The sequence below is a fragment of the Orbicella faveolata genome, unplaced genomic scaffold (genome assembly GCF_042242905.1).
Source record: "Orbicella faveolata isolate gen_17 unplaced genomic scaffold, um_ofav_v1 contig_35, whole genome shotgun sequence".
Taxonomy (NCBI): Eukaryota; Metazoa; Cnidaria; class Anthozoa; order Scleractinia; family Merulinidae; genus Orbicella; species Orbicella faveolata.
This window is the reverse complement of record NW_028301564.1, coordinates 4,633,389-4,660,746: the sequence shown is the minus strand read 5'-3', so window position 1 is coordinate 4,660,746 and position 27,358 is coordinate 4,633,389. Positions and strand designations below refer to the sequence as shown.

The 27,358-nt window shown below is 39.6% G+C and overlaps 1 protein-coding gene and 2 long non-coding RNA genes across 5 annotated transcripts in view; 1 reads left to right on the top strand and 2 right to left on the bottom strand.

Annotated features, from left to right (window-relative positions):
• LOC149102702 (uncharacterized) overlaps positions 1-27,358 on the top strand; it is a 96,048-nt gene that overhangs the window by 49,613 nt on the left and 19,077 nt on the right. The window lies entirely within an intron of this gene.
• The window catches only part of LOC149102704 (uncharacterized), a 234,512-nt gene that overhangs the window by 204,906 nt on the left and 2,248 nt on the right, over positions 1-27,358 (bottom strand). Inside the window, exons 2-6 of one of the 3 annotated variants that reach the window (XR_016202160.1) lie at positions 26,554-27,014; positions 21,213-21,411; positions 19,379-19,524; positions 15,657-15,731; positions 13,197-13,275 (exon numbers count right to left, since the gene is read on the bottom strand). This is a non-coding gene — a long non-coding RNA (uncharacterized LOC149102704). Of the gene's footprint in view, positions 1-13,196; positions 13,276-15,656; positions 15,732-19,378; positions 19,525-21,212; positions 21,412-26,553; positions 27,209-27,358 lie in introns of those variants that run through there. The other 2 variants (XR_016202166.1, XR_016202167.1) reach the window with 2 other exon arrangements.
• LOC149102705 (uncharacterized) lies at positions 957-13,187 on the bottom strand. Its single transcript, XR_016202173.1, has 2 exons — positions 12,026-13,187; positions 957-1,160 (listed from the first exon to the last, which is right to left on the bottom strand). It is a non-coding gene; the product is annotated as an uncharacterized LOC149102705 (long non-coding RNA).

Here is a 27,358-nt window from a genome sequence, read left to right as displayed (position 1 = left end):
AGGAGAAGGAAATAAGAAAACCGCGGAAAGTCAAATGAAAGAAAGAGGAAGCGGACTGAAAACAACGTCCAACGAGTTTATGGAATCTGTGTTGGAAACCCGCTAGGAAATGATCTTCCACAATGCCTTGTGTACCCTCCTAGAACGGCCGTCCCGGAAGAGTGTCTTAAAGTTGACGATGTTGCCACGTCGATATTTAGAAGAGATGGGCCATACGTCGCACAGCTCTTGGAAGGAAATTATTTCACCAATGCTGCAAGAAGCAGAATCACCACCAACCTTGAGCGGGAAGTCAGAGATTATGTTTACACCTTCATGTACCCTGAAGAGTACACTCTGACGGAAAGCATTGCTGCTTCTTGCAGCATTGGTGAAAGAGACTCCCATAGCAGCGCAAGCGGCGACGAAGAACTCGACGACAGCGGAGATGAAGATGAGTGCCAGTGAAAGTTGCATTCGAAAATAACAGTGTTAAATACTTCTTTTCAGTAGCTACAAATGCTTTTTGTCACCAAACGTTTTTTTAAAGCAGAAGGAAAGTTTGTAATAAATTTGTATCCTGCCCTCTATGTTTATTCTATAGCAATTTTTTTGATATTCAAACATCATGCCATTTTAAAGTTTTACTAAAATATTTCACGTGACCCCCCCTTTTTCCCTTATTTTTTTGGGATGGCCCCCCCTCGAAAGCCATTTTTTTTCGCATGGCCCCCCCCCCCCAAATCCCACCAGCCCCCCCCTACCTTATAAAAAATGAACGGTCCCTTGGGAGACAGGGTCCCTCTCTCCCGAGAGCGTAGCGTTGCGTGACAGAGACAGCAGATTTCAAATGTTAGCTACGCTCTTGGGAGACAGGGTCCCTCTCTCCCGAGAGCGTAGCGTTGCGTGACAGAGACAGCAGATTTAAAATGTTATCGGTCGAAGTCTTTCCCAATCTTAACCACCCTTATTCCTCCTTTGCTGATCGTAAACTTCGGTTTTTCTACTAAGTTTCCTTCTTTTGGTAGGTAATTTCGCTATCGTGTGAAGACTTTTTTGTTTGTCACAGGTACATACACTGTTCAGTAGACATAAAAAACCTAGCGGCTAGTCACTCTCAGCCATCATTCATGGTGTATGATCAATTCATCTTGGGGTTTCCACCCAGAAAAGCGTCCTACCTGGAATAAATGAAAACAATTTCTCAGCGTTCAATTCTTGCAATATTGCCTATGTTTAGTTTACGAATAACTTGTCGCTTTAGTAAGAAGACACATTTACGGGATTGTCAGGGCGGAGTTTAGTTAATATTATTACGCTTTGCATAATTCTCGCCATGAAACATAACGTTAGCGAAAATTACCTCTATAGATCTAAACGACAAAACCATAGCTTCATTACAAACAAATTCCCGGGCGTTATAATTAAAGGTGACAAACAAACAAGATTAACTCTCCAAACTGTTCAGCCTCACAGTCTTACAAAATCCGGCCGATCCGCACAAAATGTGAGCCAAGCGGCAAAAGTGGCCAAATTTCGTGACTTTTCACAGTTATGGGGAACATAACGTGACTTCACTTCCTTAGATTTTCCTTTTTTCTAAAATATACCATGAATCCAAGATGGCGCATCCAAGATGTATGATCTCTTTTCGGCCAGATATGACGTGATAACTGCCACGCGATTTGAATTAAACACCAAGTTTGTTTGATTTGTCTAACGTTTAGAATTTTCAAGATGCACGCAGTGGAGGAGAATCTTTTTGCACCTCCCCACCCTCATCCTCTTCACACGCTAGAGAACATTACTGAAAAAGGCCTTGCTACTACGACAACAAATACGATTTAACTTAAACTCTTACAAAAGTAAAAAAAAAAGCGAATTCCAAAGCGTTGGGCTAAAGGCAGTTCCTAAAAGGACAAAACAAGGGAATGACTTCACATAAAAATGGGGACAGCGGAAGGTAGCAAGAGCGCATGCTTCATGTGACATTATAACGTGCACGCACTTTTTCTGATCGTACTTTTCAAAAGCTGAAAATTTTGTTAACAAAACCAAGAGACGAGATCATCGTCTTTGGCAGAAACGCAGTATTTACGGCCAAATTTATCGTTGATTCTAAATTCTGATAATCACTTTTATGATTTCATCCTACTAAACAAAATTATGAAAACTATCTTGAATGCAGTCATAAAGGAAACAAAAACAAAACAAACAAAATTTTGATTCAGTTTTGTGATAACATTGCACAAGTCCTGCGTGGTGTAGTGGAGATCATTCTCGTTTCACAGTCCAGATGAACACAGGTTCGACTACGTCTCGGGTTTGTATAACAGTCTCGAATTCTCCCAACCCTCCTCGTGTTTAGATGAGGCTATGTAAACACGGAAAAAGTGCTGTTTTAAATATTGACTACAAAACTTTCTCAAATGCCTATCACGTCTAGATTGTCACGTGAATACAAAATAAAAGGTCCCTAAGGTCTAGTAAAAACAAACGCTTGGGCTACAACACCTTTCTTCTGAATGATCCCAACAAACGGGAGGAATTCAGCATCACACTCTCCAATAAGTTCCAGGCCATGCAAGAGCTGATGGAAGAGGAAACCATTGAACACAAACTGCAAAAGCTAAGGCGCAAGAGGAGTGCAAAGGGGTGAACGGGAGTGTGAAAAGGAGCCTTAAGGCAGACAAACGCAACTATCTGGAGTCGCTGGCAGCAGAGGCTGAAGAGGCAGCTTATCATGGAAGTTTGCGGGACCTTTATGCTACCATAAGGAACATATCTGGAAAATGTAGCAAGCCAGAGAGACCGGTGAAAGATAAGGATGGGCAACCAATATTTGATTTAGAGAGGCAGAAAAAGTAGCCTGCGTAGGAGGGGGTGGGGTGGGGTGGGGGGGGGGGGTGGGGGGGGGAAAGAAACGCCTACTATAAAGACCCCTGTTGGTTCATTTCTGCGGTCGTTGGCGGCCGCAAAATTCAGACGGGTTAATCGGACAATAGGATGGGTTTGTGAAGTAATGCGAAAACAACCAAAATGGCGGCCGAGGTGGATGTGCTAGTGAGAGCTTTGGCTGATTTGAACGTCGTCGCTCGTAGTGAATTCAAGTTAAAACCGGAGCAAGAAGTTGCAATAAAATCTCTTCTAGATGGAAAAGATGTATTAGCGGTGTTGCCCACAGGATACAGCTAAAGCCTCATATTTCAAATGTTTGTTCGCGCCAAGGACTGTGTAAAATGGGGTTGATTAGCCTACACGACTTCTACGGTTCGTGGCATTTGTACATTTGCCGTTCTCTGTTCGGTCACTCGACCTTTTTTTGTAGCTTCACTCGTGTTTATGAAGGGCAGTTCATGTTGTGTAATAAGGAGGAATTTTAAGTAGAGTTGAGCCGTTAGATCGTGCTATGGCACATTTTTATAGGTCATAGGTCTGCATGGTTTCCGCTGTTGTCTGCGTGTCGCTTCGTAGAGTTTGACACCACTGTAATTTGCCATGTGTTTATGCATTGTTTAGGCTCATTTCTATTGCAAGATATGCTTTTAAGTCTCCCCGAATTTGCTTTTGAGGGACAAAATATGAAATTTAACGTGAACATGTTGCTTACTTGCATTCTATATTGAGACGCCGGGCCCGGCTGTGATTAGAACTGTTTGCAAGTACAGTAGGTAGATCCTTATCACGGATATCATATTTGTTCTCGTATTATTTTCTTCGGAGACGCCGTAGCTTTACTTCGAGAAAGCTATACGTCGAGTTGCGCTAGTGGCAACTACAGACGTACAGAGCATTCTAGAAATACCGGCAACTGATGAGATCCACATGGAGGATCGAAACCATGGTCTTGCCTGAACTAAGTCGAGCAATGGCATATACAACACGCAAAACAGTCAACATGACTTGCGCGTAAACAGCTTCATTTGAATCATGTGGTGCCAGAACGACCAAAAGGAAAATAGATTTTCAAATGAAAGTTTGAAGTAAAGAAGTAAAGTTTACTCCACAAAATGTGCAGCTGCTGTTTTTTTGAATGTCTATCTTTGGTTTTCTTTCTCTTTTACAAACCTTTGTGGGAGTTGCTGACATTACACGGCTTAAAGACTTTCTCACAATGCTCGCTGCTATGAATACTTTTTCACGCCTTCGCGCGTAAAGGCAGTTATGAAGAAAAACGCGCGTCTTACTCTGATTGGTCATTGAAGTGACAGCTCTGTTAATCCGATTACCGTAAAACAGTAGGCGGAGATGCAAAAGAAGCGGCTTTTGTAGCAGGCGTTCCCTTCCCCGAATTCTCTTCCTCCTCCCCCACCCCCTCCCCTTTATACGCCTGCTACGCAGGCTACAGAAAAAGAGATGGGTGGAGCATTTTGAGGAACTGCTCAACCGACCTGCTCACCCAGACCCTCCGGACAAACAGCCAGCCGACAGTGACCTACCCATTGACTGTAGCGCACCCACAAAGGAGGAGATTCAAAACGCTATCAAGCAGCTGAGAAATGGCAAGGCTGCGGGACCTGACAACATCCCAGCAGAGGCACTGAAGGTCGACATCAGGACAAACGTGGAGCTGCTCTACCCTCTTTTCAATAAGATCTGGGAAGAGTGAAAGGAGGGTTACCTCATCAAGCTCCCCAAAAAAGGTGATCTCAGCTCCTGCTCCAATTACAGAGGTATAACACTGCTGTCCATTCCGCGAAAGGTGTTAAATCGAGTCTTGCTGAACAGGATGAAAGATGCCATAGACCCACAGCTTCGCGAGCAGCAAGCTGGTTTCCGTAAGAATAGGTCTTGCAACGACCAAATCACAAAGCTGCGTATCATCCTGGAGCAGTCCCTGGAATGGAATTCACCTCTTTATATCAACTTTGTGGACTATGAAAAAGCATTTGACAGCATGGACCGGCAGACCCTCTGGAAGCTACTGAGACACTACGGAATACAGGAGAAAATAACCAATATCATCAGAAACTTGTACGAAGGGATGACCTGTGGGGTGGTCCACGGACGGCAACCCACTAATGCCTTTGAGGTAAGAACCGGAGTGAGGCAAGGATGCCTGCTGTCGCCAGTTATGTTTCTTCTGACGATGGACTGGGTAATGAAGACATCTACAGCCATGGCATCCAGTGGACACTTTGGAAGCAGTTGGATGACCTGGCCTACGCTGATGACCTGGCCCTTCTTTCGCACACTCGACATCAGAGACCAGCGCTGTTGCAGACGCCTCAGCAAGTTTGGGCCTTAAGATCCATTGGGGGAAGAGTTAAGTCCTGAAGGTCAACACGGTCATTGATACTGCCATTATGCTGGAAGGTGAAGTGCTGGATGAGGTGGAGAGCTTCACTTACCTAGGAAGCATCGTAGGTAACACCGGGGGACTGAAGCTGATGTAAGAGCTCGCATCGACAAGGCGAGAGCAGCTTTCCAACAGCTGAAGAATGTCTGGAGATCATCACTTCTCGGCACCAGCACTAAAATCAGGATATTTAACACCATCGTGAAGCCTGTATTGCTCTATGGAGCCGAAACCTGGAGAACCACCGTCGCCACTATGAAAAGAATCCAGACTTTCATTAACACCTACCTCAGAAGGATTCCTAAGATACGCTGCCCAGACATCATCAGCAACCAAGATCTGTGGAAACGAACGAGACAGCAGCCTATAGAAGTTGACATCATTCAAAGACGCTGGAGGTGTATCGACCACACCCTTCGGAAGTCCTCATCTAACATCACAAGGCAAGTCCTCACCTCAGGGGAAAAGGAAGAGGGGCCGACCAAGAAACTCGTGGCGCCGTGATCTAGAGGCAGACATGAGGGGAAATGGCTACACGTGGGGAGAACTGCAACGACTGGCCCAGGACTGCAATGACTGGATGGTGCTTATTGGTGGCCTTTGCCCTAGACGGGGCTACAGGCAATGACGATAATGAAAGTTTAGTAAAATACATTTTTTCACGAATTCCACCAGCCAAAAAAAAGAAACGATGAAGGGTGTATAGATCTGTTGAAATTCACACAGCAGGTTAAAGAAAACCTCTGAGAAAAGGATGCTCGTGATCTATTTCTCTTCTCCCTCCACCCCGCCCCTACCAAAATTAACTGAAGCGCTCCCGAAGAAAAATCTCGTCTCTAAAGAAAAGGTCCTCACCCTGTAAAGACAGTAGTTTGACTCTGTCGTTTAAACTGTCGGTGCACCAGGAGCCATAATCGGGGACGGAGACCGTAAGCGCGCGCCATTTCTAGTATTGGGGCTGTCCCTATGATATGGGACAACTTTTCTATTTTTAGAACAAATTGCGCCATCCCGTGCGGCACACGCGCGTACATGTTGCGAGGATTTTTGCGGACGTAGCGCGGGGAAATGGCGTCCGAAATTCCCGAAATGTTTGATACTTTTGGCTCACAACTCAATACGTTCATGTCTGTGGGAATTTTACTTCGGTATTTTCGTCGTAAGCTGCTCCAGTTTGAGTGAAGTAAGACAGTGTTAAATTTAGTTATGTGCCGCTTTATATCACTGACCAAGTCGTGTTCCGCTGCTTCTGTTACAAGAGCTCTACATTACTCCACTCTAAGTTTCCCATATGTTGAAGATTAACAGCTTTTCCAAAACACAGCAAAAAACTATTTTGATATAGCAGCGTTTCAGGACTTAAAAGTTTCCCTCCTCTTGCCACACGCTTGCGAGGATTTCGCCAGTCTATCTAGACCGAAAAGCAAAAAACAAAAATAATAATAATTGCAAGTTTGAGTTTCGCCTAAATGTTAAGCAACGCTTGATGTTTTATCAAAGCCCAATAAGTGACAATTAAGTTTATGTCTGTAGATGCTGCTCAGTTTTGTGTAAAAATTCAATAAATTCAGCTGTAAATTGTCTGTTGTCGATGACTAAGAGCGCCCGCCGATGCGTGTTTTGTACAGTCAGTAAAACATGACAAATTGGACATCCCCACTTTCGTGTGAAAACGTCCATCGAACTCTAGTTTTTAAATATGTTTAAGGTTGATAAATGTTTGAGAACATGTTAAAAGCTTAGCTGAAAATATGTGAATACAGTAGAAATAATCGGCAAAATTACGATGACGCTTTCTTTAATGAACTCGAATAACGATTTTCGTTTTGTTGGTTGAGTTATCAAAACTCCTTGTCTATTTTATTTTTGCGGTGTAAAATTTTACTATGTTAAAGAAACACACATGATGTTAGTAGGCTTTTGGCGTTGATGCAAATTGTTACCGCATCTCGGCACAAAACACAACGAAAGAAATCTTTGTCAAGATTTGTTGACAATTGAAAACACCGACTTGGACTTGAAAGTGCACGCGCTGCACCATGCAAATGAGTTACTTGTACGCGTCAGACTTTCCTTTCAAAAACTTTTGCAAACTCGCCAAACAAACAGAAGCAATAAGAAACTATCAAAACAGGTTTTGGTTATGATTAAGCATTGTTTGGGAAACTCACAAATTAATCCGATACCAGAGTAAATAGTTTTCTTACACAACTTTTCTTTACAGAAGAAACGGAAAAGATTTACGCGTACAACTAGCGCGAGCAGATATTATTCATTCACAGCGCGAAATTGAAGTCATGTTTTTGACCCTGAAAAACTCACCTTTTCAATTAGCTCAGAGCATAAGACTACATATAAGAGCCCTGGTTCTTATTCCCTGCCTTATTCCTTATCATAGCTGTGAAAAATCTGCAAGAGAATCTCGCAACTCTCACCATTTGATCACGCAACGTGACAACATCCACGCGAGAGCCCCTGACATGTGCGTGGATCCGCGCGGATATATGACGTCAGGATGGCGCAATTTGTTCTAAAAATAGAAAAATTGTCCCATATCATAGGTGCGCGCAGATCCCAAGACTTACGGTCTCCGTCCCCGATTATGGCTCCTGGGTGCACCAAATCTCTCATGCGCTGGCGTGTAGAAAACAAAGTCACCTACATATCGTTAAATGATCGGAAGAGTCACGAAAGGCCAACCTCGTTCCCAGGGTCTCTCATCGTACCGCCCCCTGGACCGAGCGAAGAGAGACCCTGGTTGGGTCTGGTCACGTGCCACTTTGACAATTGAGGACATCAGGGAGGGGTCCTCCGTAATCAACAGTTTGTCGCGTTGAGCTTTGTCGCGCGCTGCGACCGCCACATTACCCGCGACGTTTATCAATACTTAGCTTTCAGGCTGAAATTTCGAATAATATCTGTTCCAACGTTTACTTAAAGGTTAAGCAAGTCTGTCTCGAGGCAATTTAGTGGTCGTGATTTTCAGTGTTGCCGTCTTACCCACTGGATTTATGGAAAGTCAGTCAAATTTCAACTGTGGACGTCGAGCAGCGCAATTTCATCCCGTAGTAATTATTGTGTCTCCTTTGAATGCACTCGATCAAATTGATGCAAAAAACATAAGAACGTCTCAAGGAAAACGTATAGTTTTCCCAAAGTAAAGCTACGGCAGTCTCTGAAGAAAAGCTGGACGAAGATAAATATGATATTCGTGCAACGCACTGTGCTTGCAAACAGGTCTAATCAAATAGCCGGGCCCGGCGTCACCTGCCCCGTCACAATATAGAACGCAAGTAAGCAATATGTTCACGGAATATTTTAATCTTTGTCCCTAGAGAGCCAATACTTAGAGCCTTAAAACATATCTTGCAATGGAAACGAACCTAAACAAATTATAAGCACGGCATGGCAAATTACAGAGGTGTCAAACTCTGAGAAGCGACGTGCAGTTAACAGCGGAAACCATGCAGACCTACGACCTCTAAAAATATGCTGTAACATAATCAAGCGACTCCGCTCTACTTATAATTTCCATTTCTACTAATAACACGCCATAAAAAGTGCCCCTCAGAAACACGCTTAAAGCAAAGAAAGGTCGAGAGATCGAAAATGTGCACAATTCTCTCGAACCGTTGGGGTCACGTACACTAATTTATTAACGACACAATAAAAATTATATTTTTCTTTTTCGAGCCTCCTTTTGGTCGAAGATAAATCCATTTTATCAGCAACGACGGCGAAATGCATACCGCGACGAGTTCGTATTATCCTTCGCGCTCTGCAAAGTTCGGGGCGCCGACGGCGCGGTGAAACTTCAATAAATCTTTTCACCCTTTCGCTCCTTTCGAAGTGATTTTGGCTTTCAGTGATCAATTAAAAGGCCCTGAATTCTCTAAAATTATTTAATCGCCGGTAACAAGACCTACACTTCATTCTGAGGTAAAGATGAGTCAAACATCATACACAGCCTCGGCCGCGGTGTACAATTCTCCATTCACCTTCTTGTGGAGATTTTTACAAGATGTAACGTCCTTCACTGAACCATACAATCTTCAGCGACATGGATTTCTGCTATCAGATGATGGATAAGTTTTCCTCGGCATTTGCAGAATATTACCGCCGGATATTGTCGCAGAACATCATATCGTTCTTGGTTTACTTTGGTGACAACATATCCCGCACTACCGTGGGCTAAGTATAGACAAAATTCCTACTAGGCCGCCCATCCCTTCAATAATTTAATTGTCATCTCCCAGATTCTGGGAGACACGTGACCAGACCCAACCAGGGTCTCTCTTCGCTCGCTCCAGGGGGCGGTAAGATGAGAGACCCTGGGAACGAGGTTGACGAAAGGCGACGACCACGAACCATTTCCCATCGTACCTTTTTGAAAACAGTTAAGGTCATTCCCCAGTATTGCATTGTGCATCCCTACTGCGCATAATTTTACGCGTGATTAGTGCGCGCGCATTAGAGGTAAATCGTCATTTTCTCGCAAACGAGTATGGTGACCTATCATTTTTTCTGTAGTTTTGAATTGAGTAATAAATTTCTCTGTGTAAAATAGATATGGACCAATTCTCGGTGTAGGACAAAAAAGAATCGTCGGAAACGTGAATTTAGCAAGCAATCGTGTCTACAATCATGCTGCTATTATAAGGATTTATTGGGTATAAACAAGGTGCTGTTGCTCCTAAACGAACATAGGGACCCCTCGTTTTTATTTCAAAATTTAAGTTCCTATAATATAAACAATCAATTGGCAAAGTTTCACAAAAATCTCAGTGCAGGTTCTATTTCAATGGAATAACCCTCAATAGCAAACGTACAATTTAGGGCGACATTTATCCTAGTTGTCTGAAAACCATCAATATATCATTAACATATTCATAAAAGATCTTGCAGTATGATTACGCAGAAGCTGTAATATTTGATTGATTATTTGTGATGACAATCACATGTGTACTGAGTGGTGTAGTGTAGATCATTGTCGCTCCTCAAACCAGATTTCCAGACGACCACAAGTTTGATAACCACTCGAAGTCTTAATCTTTCCTTTTTCTTCTTTTTTATTTTTATTTTCATTTTATTTCCTTCGGTGGACGCGCTTTTTTACTGTTTGTAACCCCTTTCAAAATTTAGATCGAATGCAAAAGAAAAAAAAAGATAAAAAAGCGGAACTGTCCGTGGTTGACTGGTACATGTAATGCGAGCCTAACACATTTTGTATTTTTAAATTTCGAGTCTGAGACTTCAAAGTGTTTACATGCGAGACGTCCAGACGTCATTTATTGAGCAAGCCAACAAATCAGAACTTGGAGACTTTCAAAAAGTCTTGCAAAAAGCGAGACTCCAAGACAGCTTTGAGATCGAGTGTGCTAGACGTACATAACCGTTAAAGAAACGAGACTGCGACACCCGTCAAATTCGACGACAATTTTGCAAGACCCATGGTTTTTGCGGGACCTTTGCCCCCTCCCCCTCCCTAGTGATTTCTCGGCTGACTACAATGAGCCTGCCATGAAAAGTTGTATAAATCAGCGGTTCAATTCATACCCACTTCATAATTATTCCTGGTACACATTTCTGTATATATGCTACCGTGGTGCAGTGACTCTGTAACTTGCTTTCATGTTTCCTTTCTTTTTTTTCCTTTTTTTATTAATGCACACTTCTATGACAATAAACTATTTCCCGACGCTTCTTTCCGTTTCCTATCTTTAAAAGTATCATCTGAAGCTTTTGATCATTCGGCAATTCATGTAGTAGATAAAGCTTAAATTATTTTGATTTAAACTCAAAATATGCTAGACCCACGAAACTATTTTCTCGCGCCGTGAATTATCACCAGTGTTTCGTCGATTTACGAAGAAGAAAACAAGAGACGATGATCGACCACCCCCTCTTGGCAAAAAAAAAAAAGCCATGACGATCTGTCTTTACAACCGAATAATGTGAGTCCGTGTTTATAACCTGCGTCCCGGAGCAGTCGATTGATATGATCAGTCTATTGGACTTGTGAACAGCCGACCGCTTTTCAACCTCCACCGAACTGGCCGACCAGTGAGATTTTAAAATTTTTTAACACACACACAGACACACAAATATACTTTCGAATGTCTAAACGATTTACCAAAGACAAACTTCACCTCAACTTCAAGCGACTGCGAAAGCTTTATGCACTGGTCAGCAGATTCATTAAAAAGTTAACATGAATCAATGGAAGGAAGGAGCGAGTGAAGGAGTGAAAGTCAATGTCCTATCTAAACTCAGAAAATGACTTTTTCTGAGTAAAAAGAGTAATTAAGTCGTTGGACTTGTCCTAGAATTTGACGATGTGGGGGTAACAATCAAGTAAATTCCCAGGGGTAATTCCGCCCCAGGGGAACTCCCATATCAATAGGACAGGGTGCTCGTCGTACCTTAGGGGATAAAAACAGTTTTGGTACCTCTTGGGGTGTTCAGCCTTAAAAGGTCCACATCAAGAGCTCTTGTGGTACCTTTTAGGGTATTGGGCCGAAAAAAAAAATGACAGGAGATAATTTGTTGTTTTAGAATTGGTACCTCTTAGGGGTGAAAAAATTTCAAGCCACGCCCACAAAAAAACAGGACCTTGGTACCTCTTAAGGGTTCTTTTCAAAATTTCCAACGAGCACCCCCCGTCCTTTTTATTTGGGAGTCCCCCTCACGGAGAATCTGAGCCAGGTTATGGTTTTGGTTGATAACTGCATAATAACACGTGTTTACCTGGGTCCTAGATTGCAATAAAATCGTCAATATCGTGAAGTGAAGTGAGTGGCTGCTCTGGTGTAACAACAGTCAGAAAGTAATGAGGGGCCCAGAATAACTTCCTCTAAGGTGGGGAAGGGGTGCTGATTCACACTACTTCCAGATTCAGCAGGTGTTGGGTCTCATTGAGAGCAACGGGAATGCCACAGTAAGTGCCAAGAATAAACTAAGTACATGGAGAGCTGGGGGAGGGGGGTGCTGGTGGGTGGGTGGAAGGGGGGGTTGTTATTCCCAAATACTATTTTAGTATGAAGAATGAATTAAAGGTAACAAGATCTGAGGCGGTGTTCTACATTCAGTAGAAAACATGACAAGTTATCAGTGAAGTTTAGAAACAAAATGATATTTACCACAAACGGCTACAACTTCTGCCATATATCTCTCTTTAGCAGCTTCAAAATTAAAAGGGTATTTTCTAAATCTATTCTTGAGTTGAGTCAATTTAAAGATCACAAAAAAATTAAACCAAAATCAGAGGTACATTTCTCCATTTGCCATTTGCTGTATATCAATCTGTCTTAAGAAGTCAGCAATCCCACAGTGTGAGACTTAACATTAAACAATATTGCTTTGAATCATTCACCTTTGCTCTGTCTGTATAGGTCCACTTTCAATTGTTAACTTGTAATTCAAAAGGCTGGTTTTTCAATTCATCATTCCTTCAGAAATGCTAACATGGATATGTGGGTAAAATCTTTATCGGCCTAGAACTCCCTTGCAATCCCTTCAGGGGAGGGGGTGTTGGATACCACAGATAGGGTCAAATCTTCTAACAACTGACCAGTCTTGACCACCTTGGTAAATGGAAAACTTATTTGCCCAAAACAATTAAATTGGTCTACCCCATCAAGCACATTAATGACAAGTATTCAAGTCATACCCCCAAGAAATGTTATTTTCCACTATGTCAGCTAATTAAAAATTTGAATACAGTACATGTACTTGTACTTTAAATTGAGATTAAAACTCATTGTTACGACAGGGGTTTTTTCTCTCACCTGCTTCAACTGCTGCAATGGCTGTTTCAATTCAATGACTAGAATTAACAAGACAGATAATCTCTGGCACTAGGAAAAGTAATATACTTGTATAGATGTATTTTTTCACAAAACATAAAACATTTCCATACCTGGGCAACTGTTATTACTGCACTGTTCATTGTAAGCTTAACAGGAACTATCATAGTATGGTACATTTGACAATGGAAACTGAAATAAATAAAAATATTATTTAAATAATTTTTAAAACAATTCAACTTTATTAGGTACAAATGGCTCTTATACAGTCTAGCACTAGTACAAGCAACCTGCACAGCAAAACGTGTACTGAATCTCAATAGCCTCAAATGGTTAATTTTTTATTTTAATTTATGTTTCAAGCCAATAATACAAGAAATAAATTATTTAGAAAAATGACTCAGTTAGATTGAAGAGGAAATCCAGTAAGTGGCAGTAGGAGAGGGGGTCGGCAGGGGTGACAGGAATGTAAGGGGTATGTCAGAGCTTACATGCAGGGAGTGAGGGAGAAACTAAACCATCTTCTTTATGCTCTGTTAACAATAAGTGAAGGAAAACCTCCCTCACTGTGGGGATGCGGTTTCCGATATTAAAACAAAGGAGCTTTGGCACCTGCTAGCTCTTAATACATTCTGGAACTTAAGTACATGTAAGTAAGTACTAAATTGACTGCAGAATATCGGGCCACTCCTTTGCATCTCATTGAATTTGAATTGTTTCTTTTGTTTCTATACTGCAAATCCTTGAATTAGCACCCGCGGTATTTATTTCAAATTTTGGAGGAGACGAGGGGGCATTTATTCGAGGGGGGGGGTGCTTAATCGAGGGGGGACACTTATATAATTTTTCCCAAATTGTGGCCTGACATGATCATTTTTTTTAATCATCATCTGCACGTAAACAGCAACATAAGCTGTTTATCGACCTTAAAAGCTGATCCTAAACTTTAAATTGCGGCACCGTTAGTACTTGTAATTTTTCTCTAAACTTCATGTGTTCACAAACTGAAACAATGCACAAATCTAATACTGATAACAATGGGGTGACAGGCCTACACAACTCCTATCCATGTGTAATAGCCGCTTTGAGAGTTTTGCTCGAACTAGTATATTTTTGAGGATCTGCCCTTTTTGTATGGTACGATAGGGGGATCTTTGAATATTTCGCTAAGCAATAACAAAGATAAATATGACACCCATGATAAGAAGCAGCATAACTTGCAACAGTTAATCAAACAGCCGGGCCCAGCATAATAATACAAAATGCAAGTAACCAACATGTTCACGGAATGTTTCAAACTTTGTCCCTCCAGAGCTAATATTTAGAGAGCTTAAAACATATCTTGCAATACAAATGAGCCAATAAAAACTAGCATGTGGCAAAAAACAGGTGTCGAACTCTACAAATTACACGTGGATAACAGTGGAAACCACGCAGACCTATGACCTCCAACAGCTCTACTCTGGTGAAATGTCCTCCTAAAAACAGGATTATTGCTTAGCGAAATATTCAAAGATCCCCCTATCGTACCATACAAAAGGGGCAGATCCTCAAAAATATACTACATGTAGTTCAAGCAAAACTCTCAAAGCGGCTATTACACGTGGATAGGAGTTGTGTAGGTCTGTCACCCCATTGTTATCACGACGAAAACTATACATCCTTTGTTGTCTATTACTTGTCCACAAAATGGGGGGAGGGGCGGGTGCTTATCAGAAGGGGGGGACGCTTATTTTAAATTTTGGCCGACAGGAGGGCATTTATTCAAAGGGGGCACTTATTCGAGGGGGGGGGGGCGCTAATTCGATGATTTACAGTACGCTTCGTTCTTAAAAGCATTGAGGGATATGTTAATAACTAGCGCGGTGTTGTAAAATTACTCCTTCGAATCAGTCGTGCTGAGTTTGTTTACAATAAACGTGCACGCGATTGCAAATGATTGCTTAAATTTGTGCTTCCAGCATACAATAATGTACAAAAAAACATACTTTTATAAATAAGGTTTTATCATTAAACATTACCAGTTAATGTGAAATTTATATTTAACACAAAATTAGAAGCCTAATGTAAATATTTTTGTGAGTCTATGGAAACAGACGCCGTCATGCATTGTATCAACAAATCGTATTTTATACAGCGGACCTCACTGGCATGGACTTTGACACTATGATATATGATTTTATCTGTCTGTAAAACCACCATTATTGATGAAAAATATTCAGTGATTTTAGCGATAAACAGAGGTTGAAAGTCAGCTAGTGAAATCATAAGGTATATATATTAAAGTGACGGCGTTGAACGCACTCATAATCTTTGATTACTACTAGTACACAATGTACTGCAGCTGACTTAAGGTTGGTGAAGACTAATGTAAACACTCCTTCAGGATGGTCGAGTAGGCCTCAAGAATCAGGCAAGCAAGTAAGTCTGGTAAGGTTGGGCTTTATGCTCCAAGCTACAGTAGTCAAGTTTGAAACAGTTACTTGCCTAGTGGCTGGAAACAGAACTGAACAGATGTCAAACACTCTTAGTAGAAGTATATATTTAATAAAGATATTAAGAGATTTTCTCACCCAAGTAACTGACATCATTGAGTTTTTTTTGGTCAAACTTTACAGCAGCCATTCTGGTATTTTCAATGATAGAATCTGAAACGAAATAATTAAGTATTCAGAATTAAGTATTCAGTATATTCAGAATGTGAAGGAAATGTATTTACAAGGCAACAGTTCTAAAGGCAGAGGAATTAGCTTGTAAACACCAAAATGACTCCCTGCCATTCAAGTACTTTAGTGACAGCTACGTGTATCACATGTGATCATCACTAATGGAAAATAGATATACAGTAACAATCAATTAATAATACAAAAAGACAGAGCATCAATCATTCGAAGTGATATGCGAGCACTTTTTTCTATCTCTTTGGTAATGTAAACTTTATTTCTCTGTGTTAAATGTGTTGCAATTTAGGAGTGTTCATTAAAAAAAAATTACCAAAGCATTTTGTTATTGTTATTATTAAGGGACAGTGTCATGGTCTGCGCATGTGTGATTGTATTTTCATATTGGCTTGATGATTTTTCTCTCTTTCCTTTTTAGAGGGATTTAAAAAGGGGATTTCTCAACACTATATCATTTTGAGGTCACAATATTTTGAATGACCTGTACCACTTGCTGTGTTTCTGACCCTGCTGGGCCGCAGCGTGATCTTTGCACTACACCAACTGTTGAATATCCCGACTTAACAGCTAATTTTTTTTTCCTCCAGTACAGTGTATATCATCATAGAATGCATATTCTGCAGTTCATAACAATTTAAAACATAATGCTGTATTTCACTTTAGTTACCATTAAATTGCAAGACAATCCATACATCTTTCGACTTGCTGTTGCTATGTGATTTATCTCATGTAAATACTAATTACATTTCACCTGAATATTTCCACAGATTCTTATGTACATTTATTTTAATATGCCACTTGACTTGAACGATACAGTAAATATATGCAGATTCTTTAAAATGTAACAATTTAGTGTTCAAGATATATTAAATAGCCTTACATTCACTTCATTTTTGCCTGGTGAGTTTGGATGACTTGAAGTGTTTAATTAAACATCGGTTAGCTTATATGTTTACACGGATAAACTTCAAGCATTTGAACAGTTAGCCAAACTTTTCAAACAGTCAACTTTTCTATCAAGGAGTCACTGACTTAGCACGCAGTCAGTAAACTTTAAGCACTTGAAAGACTCTAAAGCAATAAGAACGATTCTAATTAATCGTCAGTAAACTGGATAGATGATATAATTCAAAGCATGCGAATAACTACTTAAGGTTGGAAATTGTCTGTATGTTGAATTGTCAAGAAAACAAAAACACAATACTGCCCATGTTTGTTTCATCGAAGTCACCTTCATATGCAGTGCAAATCCAAAATCATTTCCAACCAAATTCCATCAACATAAACGAAATAACCTCCAGTCACAAATTATTTTGAAGAAACATGATTTAGTATCAATAAAATATGCTTGACAATCAAACTTGTTCAATAGCACAAACACACTCCAAACTGTTACCCACAATTCACACGCAGGGATCAGGAAGGACGTGCGCCATGAGCATATGACACATAAAGCCATGAAATGGTGCATTACGAAAGTACCTACCAGGCTTGCAATGTTCCCTCACCATAAAACAGCTAGTAAAATATGCACTATTTTGTGGAAAGGATTTTCATTTGTGAAATTTTCAGTGTAATAATGAATAAACACGCAAGAAATCACGATGCCTTCGCTCTTTAATCAACCTTATAAAAGTGTTTGTGGTTCTTGCTCAATCCATGTGCTTCCCGTTTTCACTGATAGAATCGGCTGATTTGAATATGTTTTGCATGCTGTAATTAGCTAAAATAATAAGCCTCTGAAAGCGAAAGTTATGAAATTGGACAAGACTCAGACATTGTTGCCTTTTTCCACTATGAACGCCGAGTCCACCACAACGAATTGTGATCCTGAAAACAACAATGAATTCAAAGCTTCCAAGCCTTCTAGTTTTTTAATGAACAAAAATTTCAAAGCAAGTGGCTAACTTTGTTGCCTTTGCTTGCTTACGAACCCTAAGGGGGATGCTGTGTACTGTAAGGTCTGCTTAAAACATGGCAAGAAGAACAGTCGTACTAGGACTGCCACATGTAAAACATTTAAAACAAGCAGCATGACGAGACATGAGGACCTTCCAGATCACAAACACGTGTTCAAAACATGCGTAAAAGTATAAAACAACAACAATCAAGAATTACGTATCATTTGTCGAAATGTTTTTATGGTCCATTTATTTACCCTAATGGCCCAAACTTGTTATAAATGACCTATAACTTTCCAATGCCATGGGCCATAGGCTCATTTACCAGTTTTACCTTCCCAATGCCTGCTCAGGTGACGCAAGTAAAAAACTTTTCCTGGACAGGGTGGGGGAAGTTTGCTCATAGCCTGAAATGTCAGTCCTCAGACGACGACTGACATGCCTCTCAAGCTAGAAATATACTGTCCACAACCTCAGTATGATTCATCACAAAATAGAACACAGGTCACTGATTACCAGAAAGGTATGTTTGTTATAATATTAAACAAAGTGGGACATCGCATACCATAGTTTTACGTGAATTCATGTGACCCAAACACAGTCGTCATTAATTGTTTTCATTCGACTACCACAGTGACTACATGTATATTTCAATTCAATGTTTTTGTTTTCAATAAAAAAAAGGAAACAAAAATTTATACTAAGGCAAGCTAACTTTAAAAACTTAACCTGCAACAAAACACAACATAAGACGGTTGGAAATTGAGCATTCATGAACGAGACACCAACTTGATTTTTTTACATGCATACCAAGGCTTTCTGTTTGGCTTGATAAGTTGTTTTACTGTTCTTTTCTGTCTGTCTGTCTTCTGAACTCTGTAGCTTCTGGTTAACTTTGGGTGCATTCCTTTGAGGTGGATCTGGATCACTCGGATCATGCTGCTTCAAAGGAACCAATGAATCCATGACCAGTGTGGATTTATCAGTTCCTTTGATGCACCATGATCTGAGTGATCTTGGGTCACTGATCCTGATTCAGATTACCGCAAAGGAACGCACCATTTGTCTTTGTTCGTTTTAACAGTAAGCTTAAAATGTTTTTTAAAATGTTTTTATAACGGTTCCAAGATTTTCTAAACGGATACGGGAAATATATGCTTCCAGTTGATTTCTTTACGGATTGCTTTTGCCTTTTAAACAGATGCTTGGATTTTTTAACAGATTGCTTTTGCTGTTTTAACGGATGCTTAGATTTTCTTAACTGATACCTCTTTCCATTATAAGAGATGCAAAGAAATTATGAACAGTTGCAAAAGCCATTTGAACAGTTTGATTGTAACGTAACACGCTTCGCCTAATGCTTGTTTTCATGAAGCGTTTAAACGGATTACAAACAGATAACAAATGGATGATAACTCGAAATAGTACTAGTACTAGTACCCAGTCTACCTATAGGGCAAAATATGCTCCAGAGGTCTGTCACGTGTCATCCCGTATACATACATACATACATATCCACAAGATTCGCCCTGACTTAAAAATTAAAATTCAATTTGGGAGAATGGTTATGGATTCAATACACAATGAATGATGACACAAGGCAGCCCAAAGAAGGCAAAAGACAAGCAAAAGTAAGCTTATTGCAAATTGATGTAAAAATGACTTCATGATATATTTTGGTTCCAGCAAGGGATAAAACATTGAATTCTTTACCTCACGAGATAGCTGATCAATGTGAACAAGCTCTAACTTTTCAAATTTGAAGGTTGCTCCAACTGCAGTGTCTCTATAAGACTGTATGACATGCTGAAGTAATTCCTTCCCCTCTCTCATGTTGAAATTGAAAACTTGAAGAAGTTCTGAAAGGCAGGACAATTGAAAAACTGAGCAGTGATTAACCAAGATAAAACAAAGTCATTTAAGCTTAGGCCCGGTTTAAATGCTACATGTTACATACTCTGAATCTAATACTAATTTGGGTCGACTCGAATTAATAAGTTCAACATTTGATTTAAACTTAGCAGTTTTTGTGCCAAATAAAATTGCTGAGCGCGAGCGACGTGTTCTTTCCTAGACTCTGTTTCAAGTTTCCCATCAAGAGGGCTGACAATGATAAGGAGCACATTTTGCGTTTCAATTGTTCACACCTTTCAAGTACCATTCGTGCATAGAGGACGTGCGATTTACAATGCCGATGACAGTGCATTACTTCTTATACTCTGATTTTCATTTCACTTTCCCGCTCAAATTCAAGTTCATAGACTTTGCTCTCCATCTTCTACTGAAAAAAGAGAAAAAAACTTCGGCACACGCTACATTTTGTCTTGCCTTGCCTCTTCTTCAAATTAAGTAGAGCATCTCATACAAAAAAGCATTGCGGCATGTCAAGCTAGTGAGTCTTATACTCTGCTGAAGAGAAGTACGAAACACCGCATACACTATTTTATCTTTTTCTCAGCTCGTGAGCAGATGCAATTCAACAAATCCTGCAATCTGATTGGTTCCTGGAGCGGGCGGAATTTTCTCATCCGGACCGCCACAGCAGGTGAAATCCGTCGAGTTGATATATATTTGTGAATGAATTAGCTGTAATCGTCAATCTTTCGACCTTTTTACACTTCCATCGACGATTAATCAATGCAACTTTATCTCTATTCACCTTTAAATGGCAAGGAAAGTCATTGTAAGTAAATTCAATTGAATTTTTTGAAGTTGTTTGGCTGTTTGTAGCTCGGCGCTGTAATGGTGCATAATCCTGTGTGTCCTTTTCTGTACAATTTTAAGTAAAAAATTGAGTCAATTTCAGTCAGGTTTACCTCTCTGATCGTTGCTGTATTTGAGAGAATTTCTGTGGAATACACTTAACAAATTTCCTCGCTATTTGCTACTCAATTTATGTTAGAAAACTCTGATTTCAAGTGATTTGCAACAGCTGACAGAAATTGTTTTTGTAGTACAACTTCAATCTTTGCACGAAATTTCACACTGGAAAAACACTTTCACAGAACTTAACTGGTGAACTAAATGCAACTAACATAAAGAAGTTCAAAATAAATCTGTTCAATCTTAAATACATCTTTCTTTGTCTAGTATCGGAGTTACTTGCTTGTTCACTCGTTAGATTTTTTAAGAATGGTTTGTAGACGGCGCATAAGCCAATTCAATGACAAAGTTGCATAAACAAACCCACTTGTAAGCCAATTTACTGCAGGAAAAAAAGATAAACATGTTATTGGCCGGCTTATGGTCGGTCCGTATTGTGAAAAATTGTGACGTCAGACTTGAAACTACTGCCCTTGGCCTGTGACCTTGGGCAGCATTTTCAAGACCTTGGTCACAGTTTTTCCCTATACGGACCGACCATACAACATCAACAATAACTTTATTTACTCGTACATTTACAGTGCCTTTATATCAATGAAAAGTATAGACAAAGAAAAAAGTGTACTGTATGAGTCTGGAGACTGAAGTAACCAAGAGTTTTCTAGTCAGCCTCCAGTTATCATATTGCCATATTGCCATTACAGTTGCCATATTGCTTTCCTACCCTGCATGTCATGTAGCATAGAACGGTTTTTGCTTGACAGCCAAAAAGTAATTGGTTTTCCATAACTACGTTGCACGATTGGATTGAAGCAAGAACCACACATACTAGCATCCTCACCAGCCTTCCATCTACATCTTCTACCACCATTGCCACCAAAAATTCCCACCAGCTTGTTGGGCACATGTCATACAGCACAAAACTGTGGAGTAATGCATTGGTAAAATATAGTTTAACAGAATTTATGAATTGGATTCGGCACATGTAAAATGCGGCATTTAAATCAACTGTCAAACTCCAGTCGCATATTTGACTGGATCAGTCAAATGTCCGACTGAACTCGCATTTAATAGACCATTTTACAGTTGTCTACTTGGTGACCTGGCCTGTGAATGGCAGCAAGGCTGGGGGTGGCCTTACTTTGTACAGACATCTCTGCTTTTGTCATGTCAGTGCACCTGGTTAGCATTAGAACAACCTGATTTACACAACAAATACCAGTACTGGTCAGCAGTACCAGAGTTGAGCATGCTCTTAAGCTGTTGTGGTAGCGTGGTGCCCCATTCATTGTCCTGTTATTCGGCTGTTTATAGTTTCACTGTGGTTTGATTAAAGCCTTAGTGCGCACATGTTCTGTGCATCACGCAAGGCATGGTTTAAGCACCACATGCACACTGGGTTGACATTGACGCAATAAATTTTGCTACCAAGTACACGACTTTAATGAAAGCAAAATTTTCCTACTGTGACCAAATCAACTACTTAAACCAGGAACACCAGAATAGCAGCATATCGCTAACCACTAACTGTGTAAGTCTTCCAGCTGAAAAACTAGCTGTTATCTGTCAGAAATTTAACTGAAATCTAACTGTAAACATGTACCTGTAGATGGCATAGAGATATGCAAATGTTTTACTTACTGGGGAGGTGACAGGAAAAAATGTAACAGGCACCGTAGTTTTCAAAAAAGATCAATAACTTTGAAAAATGTATGGTTACCCCTACATTTTATGTTATGAAATGGAAGTAGCAAGCCTTTTCAACACATGATTAGTTTCTGGTTGTGAGCTAACGGTATTTAGACTGTATTTCAGCTGAACCATAGGAAGGCTGTCAGAGACAACTAAAAGCGCTGTTGCAACAATTTTGTGATTAAAAACATATTAAAAATGTTTTTTGTTTCCTTTTACAATATACTGTATCTTTATAAATGCCTTTGCTTTTCTGTATGTAAAGGCCTAAACGGGAATTCTAAGGAAATCTCTGAAGAAATATTCTTTCCTTCTTTTTTCAGATATTGCTGATGTCAGCATTTTTGTGGACATTCAAGGCTAATTATCTCAAAAAAATGTGTGGCCACCCAATTTTTCTTTGTGGATTCCAATAGCCCTTGCAAAGATCTACTTTTTCCGTGTGGTCCTAACCTGGCACAAAAACCTTTGTATTTAGTAGACACTAAATACAAAGTCCTTAATTCGGCAATTAGATTCAGTGCATGTAAAATGCAACATTTAAGCCATGCCAGACCTTAGCTTAAGGTGGCTCCCTATAGCAGAGTTCTCCGTAAGCTCCGGCTACCAGCAAAATTCACCGTCTAGCCGTCCTTGGCGCGCCGGCTACTCATAGTAAATAAATTATGAAAAAAATTATTTGTAACAATGTGAGCCTATCCGTCTATAAAATTAAGCATTAAAAACAATATGTCTAATTTTCTCAACAAATACGTAGGATTAAAAAATACAACTCTTATAGCCGTGAGATCAAAGAAATCTGAAATCATTCGGGCCGTGAGAATTGCTGCCAAAAACGTGACGTGGGCACCGAGCCATGACAGCAGCACTGAAATATTTGACAGCCGGGGTTAAGTTAAAGTTCAGTTTTTCCTCTGATAATCAAATCAAATTAAATCAAGACTTTATTTATCGACACGTAATAGTTTATCAACTACTAAATTTGTGGCCCTCTCAAATGTACTAAAAGTTAAAAATCTACTATAAACAATAATCAAAGATTATCACTAAAATATCAAAAAACGAAAAACCCAGCAATCCCTGTTCAGTACGTGGGATAAATTGAAAAGAAAATAGAGATGGCACAAACGAAGGTCATAAGTTGTTTTCTTTCAAAAATATAATTAAACTTAGTTCTTTTATCTCCAGTGAATGTATGCGTAATTTAATTACCTCTTTAAACACAACGACATGCAACCCAGTGCTTGGCTCGCACATGGAGGATTTTCAAAAACAAATAACTGCAAAGATTTCTTTCAACAAAAGAAACAAACTTTGTAAGATCTTACACAATCTTTAAACTAGGCAGCCGTAAGATGTTTGTGTAAATATTGAAAGTGGGATATAAAACAGGCGAGCTTATCGAGCAGGGAAGTATGAATAAATACATGCACTATTTCAAGGCTTCATTATAAAGTGAAACATTTGCAAAATATGCCAAGTTTAAGTTTGATTGTATTAATTTTATCACTTTTGAAATCATGAACGAAAAACCCAAACTACCACAAAGGTTCAAAACATTGATGATGGCCTGCACGCTTAATGAGAAAAAACTCTGAGCTTAAATCTGCAGGAAACTTCACAGTATTACAGGCTTCTACTTGCAACAGTTACCAATCACAAGCTTCATCACGTTCAATGAATTCCACCCCTAGCACTGTGTCAAAGCCACTCAAAACTTGTCTTGTAACAAAATAAATGTCAAACCTCAATCTAGCACCTTCAATGCCAGCAAAACTCTTTTCTCGTTTGGCTTTCTCATCTGTTTTTACACGCGTGATGACCACAAAATGAGAACCTTTTTGACATTTTTGATATTTTTTTCGAATTTGATACGGATGACGATGATTAACCTGTTCAACTAACACATTATATTACATGTATCAGTGTATGTTTTTCTCGTTGAAATTGCTTTTCTTTGAGAAAAGAACAAAACCATAATTGCTTAAAATACACTGAAATGCACTTTTTAGAACCCCAACTTCAAACTTTTCCTGGGGAGGCTCCCGGACCCCCCAATAAAAGGTTGCGGTCAGCCCCCCCCCCCCGCCCCTCCCCCCGCTCCACATGGCTCCAACAAAACCACTCCACGTCTTTTTATCGGCATTGTCGGCCGCCTACTCAAAGTTATTCTCCTTCTACTTCAAATTTTCGGGAGAACCCTGCTATAGTTTCAAGATTGCATGCGTACATAGGACGAAAGCACAAGTAATCTGCGCGTGCTCAAAGGAAAACACAAGTGTTTTTCGATTTTTATCATGTCAACATGAGCACAAAAAGCAAAACTGACAGTGAATTTTTTTGCGTTTCTTCTGTGAATTTTTTTTAAAATTTGGCTCAGTAGTAATCACATGCAATTCCTACAAATTACCCTATTTTTGTTAAAATCTGTCAGAGCTAATCTAATATATTTAGAAGAATGACAAATTACAGAATATTGGAAAAACCATCTGAACAACCTTAACTTTTTACCAATTCAAAATGTCAGGCAATATTATTTCCATGATGTGGCAAAGTATGACAAAATTTAACCACAGGAAAGTATAAACACTACGGAGTTTAGGCTGAAATGAGGAATAATAATATCATATTTATTATCTGCCTGTCATTAGATGTGATGTTGCCATGGTAACAGCCTTGATCCAAAAATTGACAACCAAAAAGTAAGCCTTGTTTTAACAGTACCCATACTGGTAAATCTCTATGGGGAAAACTCTTAGAGAAATTAACTAAGTTTCTTTTTCTAACTTGCACTCTATAGGGAGTCACCTTGAGGGGGTCTTATACTCTCAGCTATAAATTTTTCTCCTAAAAACCATTTTTTCGGAACATGATCATTCAACATTCCTGTTCATTTGAAAATCATATTTTGAAATGATTTTCCTCTTAAATATACTCCTTGATTTACGTTTGAATAGAGAAATCTGCAAACTGGTAGCTATATTTCAACATAGCAACACCCATAGCAACCATTGTTTACACTCTAAAAGTACTCACAAAACGGATTCAATTCAGTACATTTTAATGGTACTTTAAAGCAAAGCTTTAAAGATGTGTACTTATGAGAATTTTGCATCATGGTCCTGAACATTGTTTCCTCTACCATCTTATACGCTCCTTGTACTTGGTTAACATTTCTGTGACTGGTATTTATTCAGGTATTCAATGGATCATTTATATGAAACCTTTCGATATACCCCCTCCCCTTGCCTCTAACCCCTCCCCCCATTCACAAGACTAAATTGGGTTCTTGGAGACCAAAGTAAAAGTTTAAAGCCTTATTTCTCAAAATGACCGAATAGACGGATCATCAATATCTCGCACATGATACAATGTATCTCCACTGGGTTTTAACCGAATGTTGTCAAATTTTCAACATTGGAAAAGGACACAATTATCTAGGTCTTAAAATTTGCAATTTATGAAATTTCTTTCCCTGTTGTTTAGTTAACATAGTTATTATTAGTTAATGTTAGTGTACTTTTTCAAAATTATACGAGAAAAACCCCCTCAAAACACTGCCTTCTGAGGTTTGTCTCCTGGACAACTTGCTTACAGACAGGATGAACTTAATCCCCAGTATCGCATTGTGCATCCCTACTTTGCATAATTTCACCCGTGATTAGCGCACGCACATTAAAAACTGGCGGCTTTTTCTTTACAGCTGGACCTCGCCATAGAGGCAAATCGTCATTTTCTCGCAAAGGAGTATGGTGACCTATCATTTTTTTCTGTTGTTTTGAGTTGAGTAATAAATTTCTCTGAGTGTGTAAAATAAATACGGGCCAATTCTCAGTGTAGAACAAAAAGCAATCATCGGAAAGGTGAATTTAGCAAGCAATCGTGACTACAATCATGGTGCTATTATAAGGATTTATATGGGTATAAACAAGGTGCTGTTAATACTAAACGAACATGGGGACCCCTCATTTTTATTTCAAAATTTAAGTTCCTATAATATAAACAATCAATAGGTAAAGTTTCACAAAAATCTCAGTGCATGTTCTATTTCAGTGGAATGACCTTAATTCCATGCTTCTCGAACCATTCATTATTACGTTACCGTGTTTATAATGAACACCACTTTTTAACACTTAGGAGCTAGTTATTCATTAACTATCGTGCCATGTGAAAAGGAAAGCTCATTTTTGAAGTCACAGTGCAAAGTCCTTTAACGTGGTACCAAAACTGTTCAACAGAGTTGTTTTGCAAAAAAAATGTTTTTAAGGTACAAGACCCCTTATTTCTTAATTAAGCTTATGATTATTGTAAACACATGTTTGTGACATATACAGCTAACTTGATCAAACCTGTAGTCACATAAAAGTTCATACCTTTTGTCTGTTTCTTTTTCCATGGGATAACAAATTCCCCTTTCTTAGATAAAGAGGCCCATGGACGCTGCTTTCCTGCATCATTTGGTCGGTTACTTCATTGCGAATTTATATGTTCGGCGAGCGGAGTGTCATCCTCAGAAAACTCTGAGCTTGAACCGTCCGGAGCTAAACCTCCTCTATCAATGTTTTGATCCTTGTCTGATTTCAACCCCTTCGGAGCAAACAGTTTCCTCAACAACAGTTGACTTGTCCTTAACTTAGCTCCTCATGACTTTTGTACGGTCTTGATAAACGACTTTTCGCTAGAAATCACTGCATTCCTCCTAAACGACCGCGTGAGACTGATCAAGTGTCGGGACAAGCGCGCGAATCACAGTTCCTTTCCCTACAGGGTACAGTGAGATGATGCGGATGCTTCTAAATTCACCAAGACTGCCCTAAAATCTTCTATCCTGCAACTTTAAAACAATAAATCTAAATTTTTAAATCTTTAAAAAAAAATGTCTTGGAAAATGTTTATAAAGCAACCTAGTTATTTGTCCTGGTTTTGTTATCGTATCGCTACTGTCCGTACTCTACAGGGTGTATGTAGTTATGTTACTTTGTGACCAGGCCTTGTTTATAATCGGCAACACCGGAAAACCTATGAATTGTAGCTTTCAAGAATACACTCAGATATGATTAGGAAATAACCGAAGATTTCTCGGCTGGCTCAAGTCTTGAGGTAATTGCTGCATGCTTTACACGGACACTCAAAAAGACATATGATGTGAAAACGAACTTTGTAGTGTTTGCGCCGATA